Genomic DNA, 12,797 nt, shown 5'->3' with positions numbered 1-12,797 from the left:
ACACTCACTGTTCATCCAATCGATCGGCTTCAGTTAGCAGCAGTAGCGAAGGAATCGCTCCATCAGGTTCAGTTAACAGCCATCGATCGATCACTCGGGTTCAGTAACGCGTAGCCTGCAGTGCAATCGCTCGGGTTCAGTTAGAGCCCAACGCCTCGCTCGGGTTCAGTTAGAGCCAACGCCTCGCACACACGCACGTACGTGTATGAGAGAAACACGCATGGCTCGGCCCCCAACCTCCCACCGTAACTGACAACTCCCCGATATTTTCCTCCCCCTCGCTTCTACCACGGTTTTTCCGTCATGGACGGCCCAAAGAATGTCATGCAGCTGCATCTCCGGCCCGCCCAGGACGAAAAGCCCATTTTCTATCATGATTTTTTGTCACAGAAGTAGGAGCCCACCACATCTATGATGATACCGGGTTTTGTCACAATTATCGTCATAGAAGTGTCATATGTATGACAGAAAAAAAATTCGTTCGGCCCAAAATATCACGGATGTGTCTTTTCTTTGTAGTGAGGGCGGTACGTTATTTACAAGAATACCATCTAATCTATTGTTAAGGCTATACTTAGCGATTAAGTGTGCCACCTTATTGGCCGAACGGCTAATCTTTGACAATTGAAGATTGTTGATCAACTTCGAGATGCTCAACGCTTTCATCTTCAGGTCACGCATAGCAGACCTGTCATAGTCCCTCGATGCAAGAGATGCTACCACAAAAGCGCAATCAGTATCTAAAATTACAGGACTATGAACAGGAATACCTATGTCGATACCGGCAATGCAAGCCCTAAGCTCTGCTTCCTCCACGCTTTGACAGGCATCAATGAAATCCCACAACCAAATTTATACTAAAAATATCAATATCTACAATACTGATTATAATGAGTATAAGAACTACATTTTATAATGATTAGGCATGGTGAATGTTGATACTCCCTCCATCTAGGTGAGTAAGTCATCTTAGGCTGTGCACTGTGACCAAGGAGGAGGGGAAAATGAGAGACATTAATGTTTGTTTGCTAATTAATAGTATTGCATGCAATGAACTAACCACTGCATGTCATGTTTGATAGTCTCAAGTTATTAAAAGCATGCACACCCTCATCTCTTATTGGTTGATATGTCAAGAAATAAGAAACGAGGTAGAAGTTAATGCACCATGCCTATGTGGTTTGGGAATATTTGGTTTTCGTAAGATGACTTACACACCTAGACGGAGGGAGTACATTTTTCTGTAAGTATGGTGAAAGTAGAGGTACATTGACTTCAGACAAAACTTAAATGCACAATACAGACTAGTTCCTCCGTCCAGGTGCGTGCCATGTCCTATCTTGTCATCACAACAAGGTTAGCTATTAGAGTACCACTACCTCCCTTCTAGTTTAAAGGGCTTGATTCAAAAATTTCACCTACTTTTAGCAAGATAGTAGAGGCGGTGGAATAGTTTTTGAAGCCTGCAAAAGTACTCAACTAATGTTGTCGTTCTTCACAAAAAAATGTGTTTACCGATGCATGCATGAACACTAGTTACTCTAACCCCCCTCTCTTCTTTAATTCTTTGCCACATCTGCATGTTCGCTATTCCTGTGTGCATGATACCAGCTAAGATACCACCATTATGGCCAGCCTTAATCATCACATGCAATAATTTAGTGCACCTTGAAATATGAACATGTGTGGGGTGTGTATGTTTTTAATGACTTGATACTATACCTAGCCCGGCATGCAAGATGACTCATTATGCACCGTTTCCCATACCTGCAGGAAGCCCGTTCATCTCCAAATCTTTTCCTCTCCATGTGTGGAAACAATATGCCTGCCAAACTCTCCTTCTCCCTCCAGCGGTCCCACCACTCCACTCCATGTGAAAAAAACCTGCATGCATGACTCTACTCCCCCCACGCTCGTCCTATCCATTGTGACCAGCAATATTTCCACCCCTTCCCTCCCCCGTAATTTAATGCAACAAATATGCCCACGTAGCTGTTACTTAACTGCAGGTGCATTGGGTCACTGACATATGGGCCCAATAGGGGTCTGGCCCACATGTCAGTGACACAACTGGACCTGCAGTTAAGTCAGTGCAGCTCAATCCATATCTTACGTAGGTGTGCCATTCCTCGCTATAAATATTGCGCCTCCCACGACATCGCTATCTCCTCCCCCTCAGTCTCACGTCGACCACCATGGCATCGCCCCTCGCTGCACCGCGCAGACGGTCACGCATCGTCATTCCGTTCCTCGCCGCCACTAGTCGAGGAGGACGCGTCGGTGTTCCGCTCCTTGCCGCTACGCGATGTGTCGCCGTTCCGTTCGTCACCGCCACTAGTCGAGGAGAACGCGTAGGCGTTCCGCTCCTCGCCACGACGCGACGCGTCGCCGTTTCGTTCCTCGCCGCCACTAGTCGAGGAGGACGCGTCGGCATTCCGCTCCTCGCCGCGACGTGTCGAGGTGGACGCGCCGGCGCTCCCAATCTCTCCAGCACATGCGTTGGAGGACGCGTCGGCTCCCCGCTACGAGGAGAACGCCGCGCCGCCCCTGCGAGCCCCCCCAGCCTTGAGGAGCTTTGGAAAGAGATGGATGTCGCCTTGTGGGAGGCTTTGCCTCCAGCAGAGTGCGCCAAAATAGAGGCGGAGAAGAAGGCCGAGGAAGAGAAGGGCACCGCGGAACAAGCTGCCTAGGGGGCCTATGTCGCATCCGAGAGAGTCAAGCAATTGGCTCTTTGGCTGAAGGCTCGTGCGAGGTCCGTGAGGGTGGCGGAGGACGCCCGTGCCGACGCCCTGAATGCAGTCCGGCCCAAGCGCCTCATCTACGCTTGGCGGTACGTGGACCGGGTGCACGCTTCCAGTGAGGAGGAGTACCTGTTGGCGCCGGATCACCACACCGGTGAGATCGCGCTCGCCTGCCGGCAAGCCGCCAATCAGAACCTTGCGAGTTGCGAGGCTGAGGAAGAGGCGTTGTGTCAGCGCGTTGGGAAACGGCCGCGCACTAGGGCACTCGTGGCGCGCCGCAAGCGCTCCTCCAAGCGTCGTGGCTTTCAGGAGGAGTATAATTTTTGTTTTGTAAGGCGATCTCATTAGTTTTGGGACGCAAATGATAAATCCCGAACGTTGAGGAATTTTTAGCGTCCTTAATTAAGTGTGTAAAAGGGAAAGTTTGGAAACATTGTGCATTCATATGCATTTTGCAAGTACGTGCATATAGCACAAACTTTACTATATACTATCGCACTACACGTCTCTCTCGATATATGCTTGCAGACTATGCTACTCCCTCCATCCAGGTCAATAAGTCATCTTTGGTTGTGCACCGTGACCAAGAAGGAGGGAAGACTTATACACCTAGACGGAAGGAATACTACTATTACTTATGTACGTGCAAATGCATGTTTTAACATTACAATGTGGTTTTTGTAAAAGTAGAAAAATAGCACTAGTCAAGCTTGTGAAACTATTCAATGCAAAACAAATGCAAAAATGCTCGTTTGATTGTATACTTTTAGCTTCCTTCTCTATGGTTATTTCTCCGTCGTACTTTGTACGGAGTATCTCACTGGTTGGAAAGGCATGCAAATTCCGAAACCACTTCCTACACCTTGTATCGATTTTTTTTCCTAAGAAGTTGTGCCATGGAATTGGAATTCCAACTTGAGTACTACTACTAGTAGGACTACCAGGGGCGGTTCTTTTAGGCTTCTAGATTAATAATCCCATAACTACTACCTCCGTCCTGGTTTATTGGTCCCCATTGTAATCTGTGTAAAATTTTGATCATAAATTTAACTAATGAAATGTTAGTGCATGTCACATGCACTACTCCATCCGTCTAGGTGAGTAAGTCATCTTAGGCTCTGCACCGTGACCAAGGAGGAGGATAAAACGAGAAACGTTAATGTTTATTTGCTAATTAATAGTATTGCATGCAATGAACTAACAAATGCATGTCGTGTTTGATATCTCAAGTCATTAAAAGCATGCACACTCTTTATCTCTTATTGGTTGATATGTCAAGAACCAAGAAATGAGGTAGAAGTTAATGCACCGCGCCTAAGTGTCAAGAAACAAGAAACGAGGTAGAAGTAAATGCACCGCGCCTAAGTGTTTTGGGATTATTTGGTTTTCGTAAGATGACTTACACACCTAGACGGAGGGAGTAACATTTTATCAGTTAAATCTTTGGTCAAAATTTAGCACAAATGACAATGGTGAGGAATAAACTAGGACGGAGTAGTAGTTTAGAAGCCCGAATAAACGAGTGAGGCGCCTTATTGTTACTCTCCACTGTGAGTAGTCTTATGGGAAAAGTTGGGGAAGTCGCCAAAAGAACTGGCCCTAGGAGCAGTAGCTAGGGATCGAGTGTGCAGATGAACCAGAGAAAGGAAATGCAGAGAGATGAAATGCAAAAAAGACGGAAGGATGTGATGGTTGCTTGTCCATTTATTTTACCAGGCCACTTATTACTTGGAGTGGTTGGGTTTTGTGATATGACGGCTTTACTGCCGCGCCACGAGCGGGGTGAGAGGTGAGACTCCCGTGCAGCGCCTCCCTCTACACTTGTACTACATCGGTCGTGGTTTATTAGTCCCCCATTGAATTTGACTGAAGATTTAACTGACAAAATGTTAGTGCATGTCAACAAAAACTATAACGTTGGATTCGTATTTGAACATAGTTTTGAATGATATAATTTTAGGTGACATGCATCACTATTTATCGTACTATATATAATGTTAGTTCAATTTTTGGGCGTACTAATCTATAGTAATAAGGTGCCCGTGTGTTGCACCGAAGAGTGAAATGCATTGATCGGGGAGTTGTTTATTTTGACAAAGGATGTAGGGGTCATCTCATATGTAATGGGTATCGATAGGTTTCTTCGGATATTATTTCATATCTAGAGCTCACAAACATCTGGGTGAAATAGATAAAAAGGTATCTTTTGCAAACAAAAGCGTTCAACTGTTCAACCTGCATCCAAAACTTGTGAAGAAATAACACTTATTGTGCTTTGCAAGAAATGATCTTTAAGAATTAGTTTTTGAGTATCGATTGTTATACATATTTGCTACTGATGACATGGCACTTTCTTATGGTCAACAGTTGGCTATACTATTAAGTAATATTAACCATGCCCTTATACACCTAGACAGAGGGATTAAATCAGGATGACTTGCAAGGGGGCAGAGGAGATGTAAGAAATGGTTCACTGTAAGTCTTTCACCAGTACTATAGTAAAAATTCATACATGGAAGATTCTAGACTAAACCATAAATGGATACACTTTTATTCATGTGCGATACTCCAATAGAGAAAGATCCTGCATGGAAGTCTCCACATGCTTAGACATCGGATTACATTGAGCGAAGAGTAAAGATCAACATTCAACTTGATAATGTGTATGTCCAGGTGAACCTCCTTGGAGTCCCCGTGCACCGCGTCGGCGGGTAAAGGATGCCATGGGTTTTCCAAGTCCACATCGGCAGGATAGTCCCAGCTCCCCAGAGTCCAAGTTCATTCGATGAGGCCCGTGTCGCCGCCCACCTGACCCGAAGGGGTAGTAACACTGACCACGCACACGTACATCGGCCTTGTGTCAGTGTCAGCGTCAGCGGCGTCGCCCCTGACACACACTACAGAGACGGGGCGGCGGCCTGCGCGGGCCTCGCTGGTGCCCACAATCAAGAGGAAGACACTGTCGTCCTCCTTTGAGACTAGTAGGCGGCAGTGATCCTCCAGCGACTCCAGCATGGTGAACGAGTAGCACGTCTCGTACTTGATGTTCTCCGCCAAGGGCCAGAAGTGACCGTTGCACGCATCCGTGAGGTGATGCACCATGTCCGCCGGAGAGCCCCAAAATGGCATCGGGCACTCATAGCAGTGGACGAAGGGCTCCTTGGAGGCATCGACCAGGCCGTCCATGAAAGGGGACTGGCTGTAGGGACGTTGAGCCAGTTGAATATATGAGCAAGTTACTACGAGATTTAATCCAAATAAGCACAAAATAAATCATGACAGCTATAACAGAGATGAAACTAATCATGTGAACTAGCATAGTAGTAGGATACAGAGTAGAAACATGAATTCTACAACTATTTCGAACAGGAAGGACAGAAACACATATGGTGCAACGGGAGTAGCACCGTTGGTGTTGAGGTTGTCGCCCATGTCGTTGACGAAGAGGTTGCAAAGGTCGGGGAAGAATTCGTCGTCAATGAAGTCGTGGCTGCCAGCAGTCGCGAGAGTGCACTCCTCAAATTTCAACAGTGCCCGCCGAATGGAGCGCAGGAGGGAGTGGCTGTAGGGGATGTTGCGGCCGCCGAATGGAGCGCAGGAGTAGCACACGAAGAAGTAGATGGTGTCCTTACTAGTACTCCCTAGTTTCTATCTATCTATATCTACTCTTATAGAAAACAGAGTTCGTGAGGATGGTATGCCTGCCATCTTGTAATATGGACCGTCCGATCTATATCTGACGGATAGAAAGGCAACTATGACAATTTTACAAAAGATACCCGCACCTCTCTCCACATTTACAGATAAGGCCTTGCCTCGTTCATCCTTATCTCCCACAACCTAGTGCTCCTCCCTTAAGTCTCTGTCTCTACTACTCTTCTTTGTGATTTATAACAAATCGAATAGTGATGCGCCGTCCATTGCATGCCCAGTTGAACACGCCTCCTCGCCTCCATCATCACCAAATGAGTCTTTTATAGGAATAGGAGTAGAGAAAAAACCGAGTTGGTGATGATGGTGTGTCGTGCAATGCACGGGCATCTTGCTATTTTTTGCATGTAAGTCCAAACACCACATAGACACAGTCTTTGAGCATAGTTCATAGTCGTTCCACGCTCGGGCATTGAAGTTTGTAACTATTTTAGATTAGAATATACTACTCCTCCGGTGCAAGTAGTAGAGCAGAGTCCTACTCTACTACTCTACTCAAGCAAGTTAGGGCATAGTACTATAGTAGGTACTGTAGGGAGTACCAGTACTGTGATCACTCAAGCAAGTTGTCTGGCATCGATATGACCCTACGCTGCTGGTATGTGTCTCGTAAGTCAAGCGGCGTGTTGTAGTCATCATCAGTTGTCCACTTCCCGCAGCACATATTCGCTTCTCCATCTTTGTCCGCACATAATCTCGTCCAATCTTCCATCCCCGCTAAGGCGCCTCCCCCCCTTGTCCGAAACCCAAGCACTAACAATGGCAGAACCGAGCAGCGTCCGCCGAAAGAGTGGCTGGAATTCGCTCCCCACAGAGGTAATCAAGCTCATTGTTTCGCGTGTGGACAATCTCAGTACCATGCCGCTCGCCGTGTGCTCGTCGGGGCTGTACTATTTACTCAAAGCCCTCAGGCCGAAGCTTTTTAAGCCTGCTCCTTGCTTGCTGATGCCGCTTGATCTTTAGAAACGGTGTGTCATGCAGCATAACGATCGTAGGGTGGTGAGCATCAACCCCCTTGACTATGATCTGATCCCCGTCAGCCTCAACTACATTAACGGTATGTACTAGGTCGGCATGAACACGTCTTGGATGGTGCTCGTCGACGGTCGCGGTAGCTGGATGCTCGTGGAGGTCTACGCCCGGCGACTGATCCCCCTTCCTTTGATTAACACTGCACTGCTTTGGCACCGCGGCCCAGAATACTCGGAATCTTACAGTAGCCAGCATGATACCAAGTTTGATTTGCTCAAGGTTGTAATCTGCCAAGTGCCCACAAGATCTGTGAATTATAAAGACTGCAGGCTAATTGCGTTCTTCAACCGCGGTCTCGCCTGTCTGATAGGTCACTGCGGTAAGTGGATAAATCTGCACGTCCATCGCAGGATCATACATCCTCCATGGCTCTCTGATGCCATTGAACACAAGGGCGTCATTTATGATGTCGACTCCTTCTACGGCTGGACTTATTGCTGGCCTACTCCAGTCATCGCTACAGACAGCTGTTACAACAGTATGTTCCTTTCCTATGATATCATGATGGCTTGCTTATATTACTGTCAACATTTACTGAAAAATATTCATGCTCATAACATGATGTTCTTAAGATTGACTAAATCATGAGCCCTTTTTTATTTGACTCCAACTTGATATGTTGTTGTAGGCCGCCTGGTGTCCCTACCCTTCCTAATCACAGAACCTTTCAAAGAAAAGTGGCATGGCAGTTGCAGGTGGTTCCTGGCTCGATCAGACAACGACGAAAGATCGATGGCCGTTTGCACATACCGGACGTGTTGTTTCCCGGAATACAATCATAGTCACTGCAAGGTCTTTGAGCAGGATCTCAGCTTCTCTGGGCCTTTAGGAATTTTTGACTAGAGGTTGGTAAGTAGCCTTGGTAGACGCTCTCTGTTTGTCAGACTGAATTAGCCGATTAACCAGGAGATAACCAATGACAAGGATCATGATGGCAGCGCGGTTTCATTCATCAGGCAAAACTGTGTGTACACAGCATACCATGCGTCTCTGCATGCACCATACCCTGATATGTGCCGCCATGCTCTGCAGCCCAAAGTAGGAGAGAGGGTCGCAAGTATCAGACTTCGACCTACTGGCTAGAGTTTCCCCCATCAGGCACCCATCTGGTTCAAGCCGTCAGCCAATCTCCACAGCTTAATAAATAGTAACGTCTAACTGAGCCAGTTAGTTAGATGCGTACACTTGGTGTAGTAGGATCTTTATTTAGTTCGATGCATACACTTGTTCTTTTTTGGTAGCCCTTTTGTAATGATGGCTGATGTTTGGTTTGGAAGAGAGAGTTGCGTCTTCACCCTTCTGGCCTACTTACTACTTCTGTTGCACCCCCAGCCCTAGTTGCTGCTGTTGTTGTTTTCAATGTACAATCAGTAGTATATTTCATCTGTTGGTTGAATAAATGTGTTGTTAGAACGACAAACACAATGTTTTGGAAGTCGTTGCACGGTTCGATCCTTTAGTTCCCCGTACCATACGTAGCTCATACTATTTTTCATACGGAACACATTTTCCACTTGTTGATAACATGCAGCCCACTGATGAAGGCCCAATAGAGAAGCCCATAATTAACTGGAAGGGAGTCTATCACATGAATCCGGCCCAGGTACATGCTCATGGTCCCCTAAACATAGATAAGTAAATAAATAAATAAAGCTAAATGCTCATGCACCAGTTCTTTGGGAAAATAGGTAGCCCAGTATCTCTTTTTGAAGAATACACAAGCTAGGCCTATTTGTTTTCTCCAAATTACTGGGCTGCAAATCTTTCAAGACGATGAGGGATGCATTCCGGCCTGGCCAAAGAGTATGGTCAATATCCGTTAAAAGTAATATCAAAAGGGGTTGAAAATTCCAAAAAAAATTATAGCAAATGGGATATTAGTTTCTTTTTTTGTTTTTGTTCTTCACTGATATCTTATATGTATTTCATTGGATTTAACATGACATAGTACTAATTTATTTTTAAATTCGTTTTAGTATGGCTATTAATTTTTGGATTAAGAATATTTCATTCCCCAGCAATTTGCGAATTTTCAAAATTTCCCACATATTTAGTTAATTTTTTGACCCTGGTACTGAATAGAAAATGGCCAGCAGTTCTAAAAATAGAAAACGGGCTGCAATAAATTCCATATGAATTAGAAAATGAGTAAAAATTATAAAAATAATAAAAATAATAGAAAATGGGCTGTACACACCACAAATTTCAAGGCGGACTTGTTTACGCTAGGCTTTGTGAGTGAACACACGATTCTAGCAGCAGTGATTGTTGGATGTCCATTCAACGACCGACGTGCTTCTTCAATCGCTGATCATCCTGCTCCAGCCACCTAAACTAGTGCCGGCGGGACTTCCTGCTCCCTCCTCTTGTGGCCCGCTGTGATGCCGCGCAGGCTTCCCCGGCCCACCCTACTCCCTCCGCTGGCCTGGCCGCACGCAATCAACTGCCTCCTTATTACGCGAAAAAAATGATTCCTCCGACTGACATCTGGGGCGCACCAGTTGGGAGGCTGACCCGTGGGCCTACTAAGTTGACGCGTACGCAGGGCTTGTCAACTTAGTCAACAAACGATTCTAGCAGCAGTAACCGTTGGATTTGAATCGAACGGTCCTACTGCTTCTTCAATCGCTGCTCTTGTTGCACCAGCCGCACAAACCAGTGCCAGGAAGACCGCCTGCTCCTGCCTCCAGTGGCCGGCTATGCTGCCGTTGAGGCCTCATCGCCCCCTACTACTCCCACCGCTAGCCAGGCCCTGTGGCGACGGCAGCCTCACATCACAGCCGAACCAGTGAACCCTCGTACTCTCCGCATGGGATCCACTTCCGCGTCTTCCCCTGCTCCGCGTCGTCCCCTTCCTAGGCCTCGCCATCGTCCACCACCTTGGTGCTCTCGGCGCGGCGTGGTCAATGTCGTCAACGACATTCCATCGGAAGAGTACTATACGTGGAGATGCTGACAGCTGGGTCCATGGCCATATCCCAGTTTTTTTGTGATTTTCCAAGTAAGTCGCTTTGTCAGGCCTGTTGGGCTGCAAATCTTTCAAGACAAGGAGAGCTTTCATTCGGCTGGCCGAGAAAATGGCCCATCAGTAATGAGAAATGGGATGTACATTTTTAAAACACATCAAACCGGCAATTAGTTTCAAATCTCTTTTTTTCATTTCGAGATTTTAAATTACATTAATTTTATGCGTGGAGAATTTGTTGGATTTTATATTGATATACATTTATTTTTAAAATCAGTTTGAATGTGAGTCAAAATTTTGGGATTAAAAACAGTTCGGACCGCACCGAAATATGCAAAATTTCGTATAATTTTTTAACCGTGGCCACAATATGGGCTGTAATGCTAACAAAATAAATATGGGCTCCAAAAAAACCTTAAGAATTAGCAAATGGGTTGTAAATTATTAGAAATAATGGCAGATGGGTTGTATGCTGTTTTCCACAGATTTGAGGCTTTCCTAAAAAAAGGTTGACGCACAAGCAGTGACTGTTGGATGTCCATCCAACGGCCGTCGTGCTTCTTCAATCTATGCTCTTCCTGCTCCAGCCCCTCAAACAAGTGCCAGCGGGACTGCCTGCTCCCTCCTCCCCGCGGCTAGCTGTGCTACCGCGTAGGCCTCACCGCCTCACCATACTCCCGTCGCTGGCCTAGCCATCCCTCTACTCACCCACACGTGCTCTTATTCTCCAGCGACGGCAGATGAACCAGTAAACCCTTGTATAGTTGTACTCCCCTCCGCGTGGGAAACAACTACCGAGTCTTCCCTGCCTCCGTGTCGTTCCCTTCCTAGGCCTCACTGTCGTCCACCGCCCTGGTGCTCTCGGCGCGGCTTGGTCAATGTGGTCAACGACCGACATGCATCTGAAGTGGGTTGTATGTGGAGAGGCCGACAGCTGGGTCCATGGCCGCATGCAAGGAAATGCCTCCTTATTATGCACAAAATAATGATTCCTCCACCTGACATTAGGGACCACCGAAAGGGCCTCTGTATTTCGCGAAAAAAACGTTACCACCGCTGACAGCTCAGACCCACCAGCTATATATTCACACGCAAGGAAGTGCCTCCTTATTATGCACAAAAAATGAATACTCCCCCTGTTAGCTGGGACCCAGTATAGTGGCAGGCTGACTTGTGGGCCTACTAAGTTGACGGGGACGGAGGGCTTTGTCAACTTAGTCAATATGCATGATTCTAGCTCCAGTGACCGTACGATGTCCATCCAACGGCCGTAGTGCTTCTTCAACCTCTGGTCTTCTTGCTCCAGCCGCCCAAACCAGCGCCGGTCGTGCCTCGTGCTCTTGCCTCCCGTGGCCGGCTACGATGCGGCGGAGGCCTCACCGCCCCCTACTACTCCCATCGCTGGCCAGGCCATCCCTCTACTCACCCACACCCCCTGTTATTCTGCACCGACGGTAGCCTCACACCGCAGCGAACCAGTGAACCCTCATACTCCTCTACGTGTGGGCATCCACTGCCGCGTCTTCCCTGGCTCCGCGTCGTCCCCTTCCTAGGCCTCACCGTTGTCCACCGCCCAGGTGCTCTCGGCGCGAGATGGTCAACATGGTCAAGGAACAGCTTACATCGGACATGGATTATACGTGGAGAGGCTGACAGCTGGGTCCACGGCGGCCGCAAGGAAGTGCTTCCTTATTACGCGCAAAATAATTATTCCTCCACCTCACAGGGGGGACCCACCGGACGGGCCACCATATTTCGCAAAAAAAATGTTTCCCCCCTGACTGCTGGGACCCACCAGCTACACCTTCGCACGCAAGGAAGTGCGTCCGGGCAAAAAAAATGATTCGCCCCCCTGACTGTTGCGACCCACCAGCTACATCTTCGCACACAAGGAAGTGCCTGACAGTCGGGACCCACCTGGTTGAATGGTACATAGCGTTGTCATTCTGGTCGCGAACGTGTACGTACATATATACTGGTCGATGTAGAGGTGCGCACGTAGCATGTACACGTATGTACAGTGGCCAGGGTGCAAGAAAGAAAATCGTATGTGTACATAAGGGCGTCGTCTCGAACGCCTACTCGCGCATATGTATGTGTCGGATTTCGGGTTCCGGCAAACCCTTGAGGTTCGAACTCTGGGGTGGACGCGAAGATCTCTCCTCTACCAACTCACGTCTCTAAGCCTCGCAAAGAATCTAGACGAGAATCATAGAGCACACGGGGGACACAAGGGTTATACTGGTTCAGGCCACCATTGTGGTATAATACCCTACTCCAGTGTGTGGTGTGGTGGATTGCCTCAGGGGCTGATGATGAAGAGTACAAAGGAAGAACAACCTCGCGAG

Source organism: Triticum dicoccoides, chromosome 1B (assembly GCF_002162155.2).
Source record: "Triticum dicoccoides isolate Atlit2015 ecotype Zavitan chromosome 1B, WEW_v2.0, whole genome shotgun sequence".
In the NCBI taxonomy this organism is placed as follows: domain Eukaryota; kingdom Viridiplantae; phylum Streptophyta; class Magnoliopsida; order Poales; family Poaceae; genus Triticum; species Triticum dicoccoides.
Note: the sequence above shows the minus strand (reverse complement) of the source record.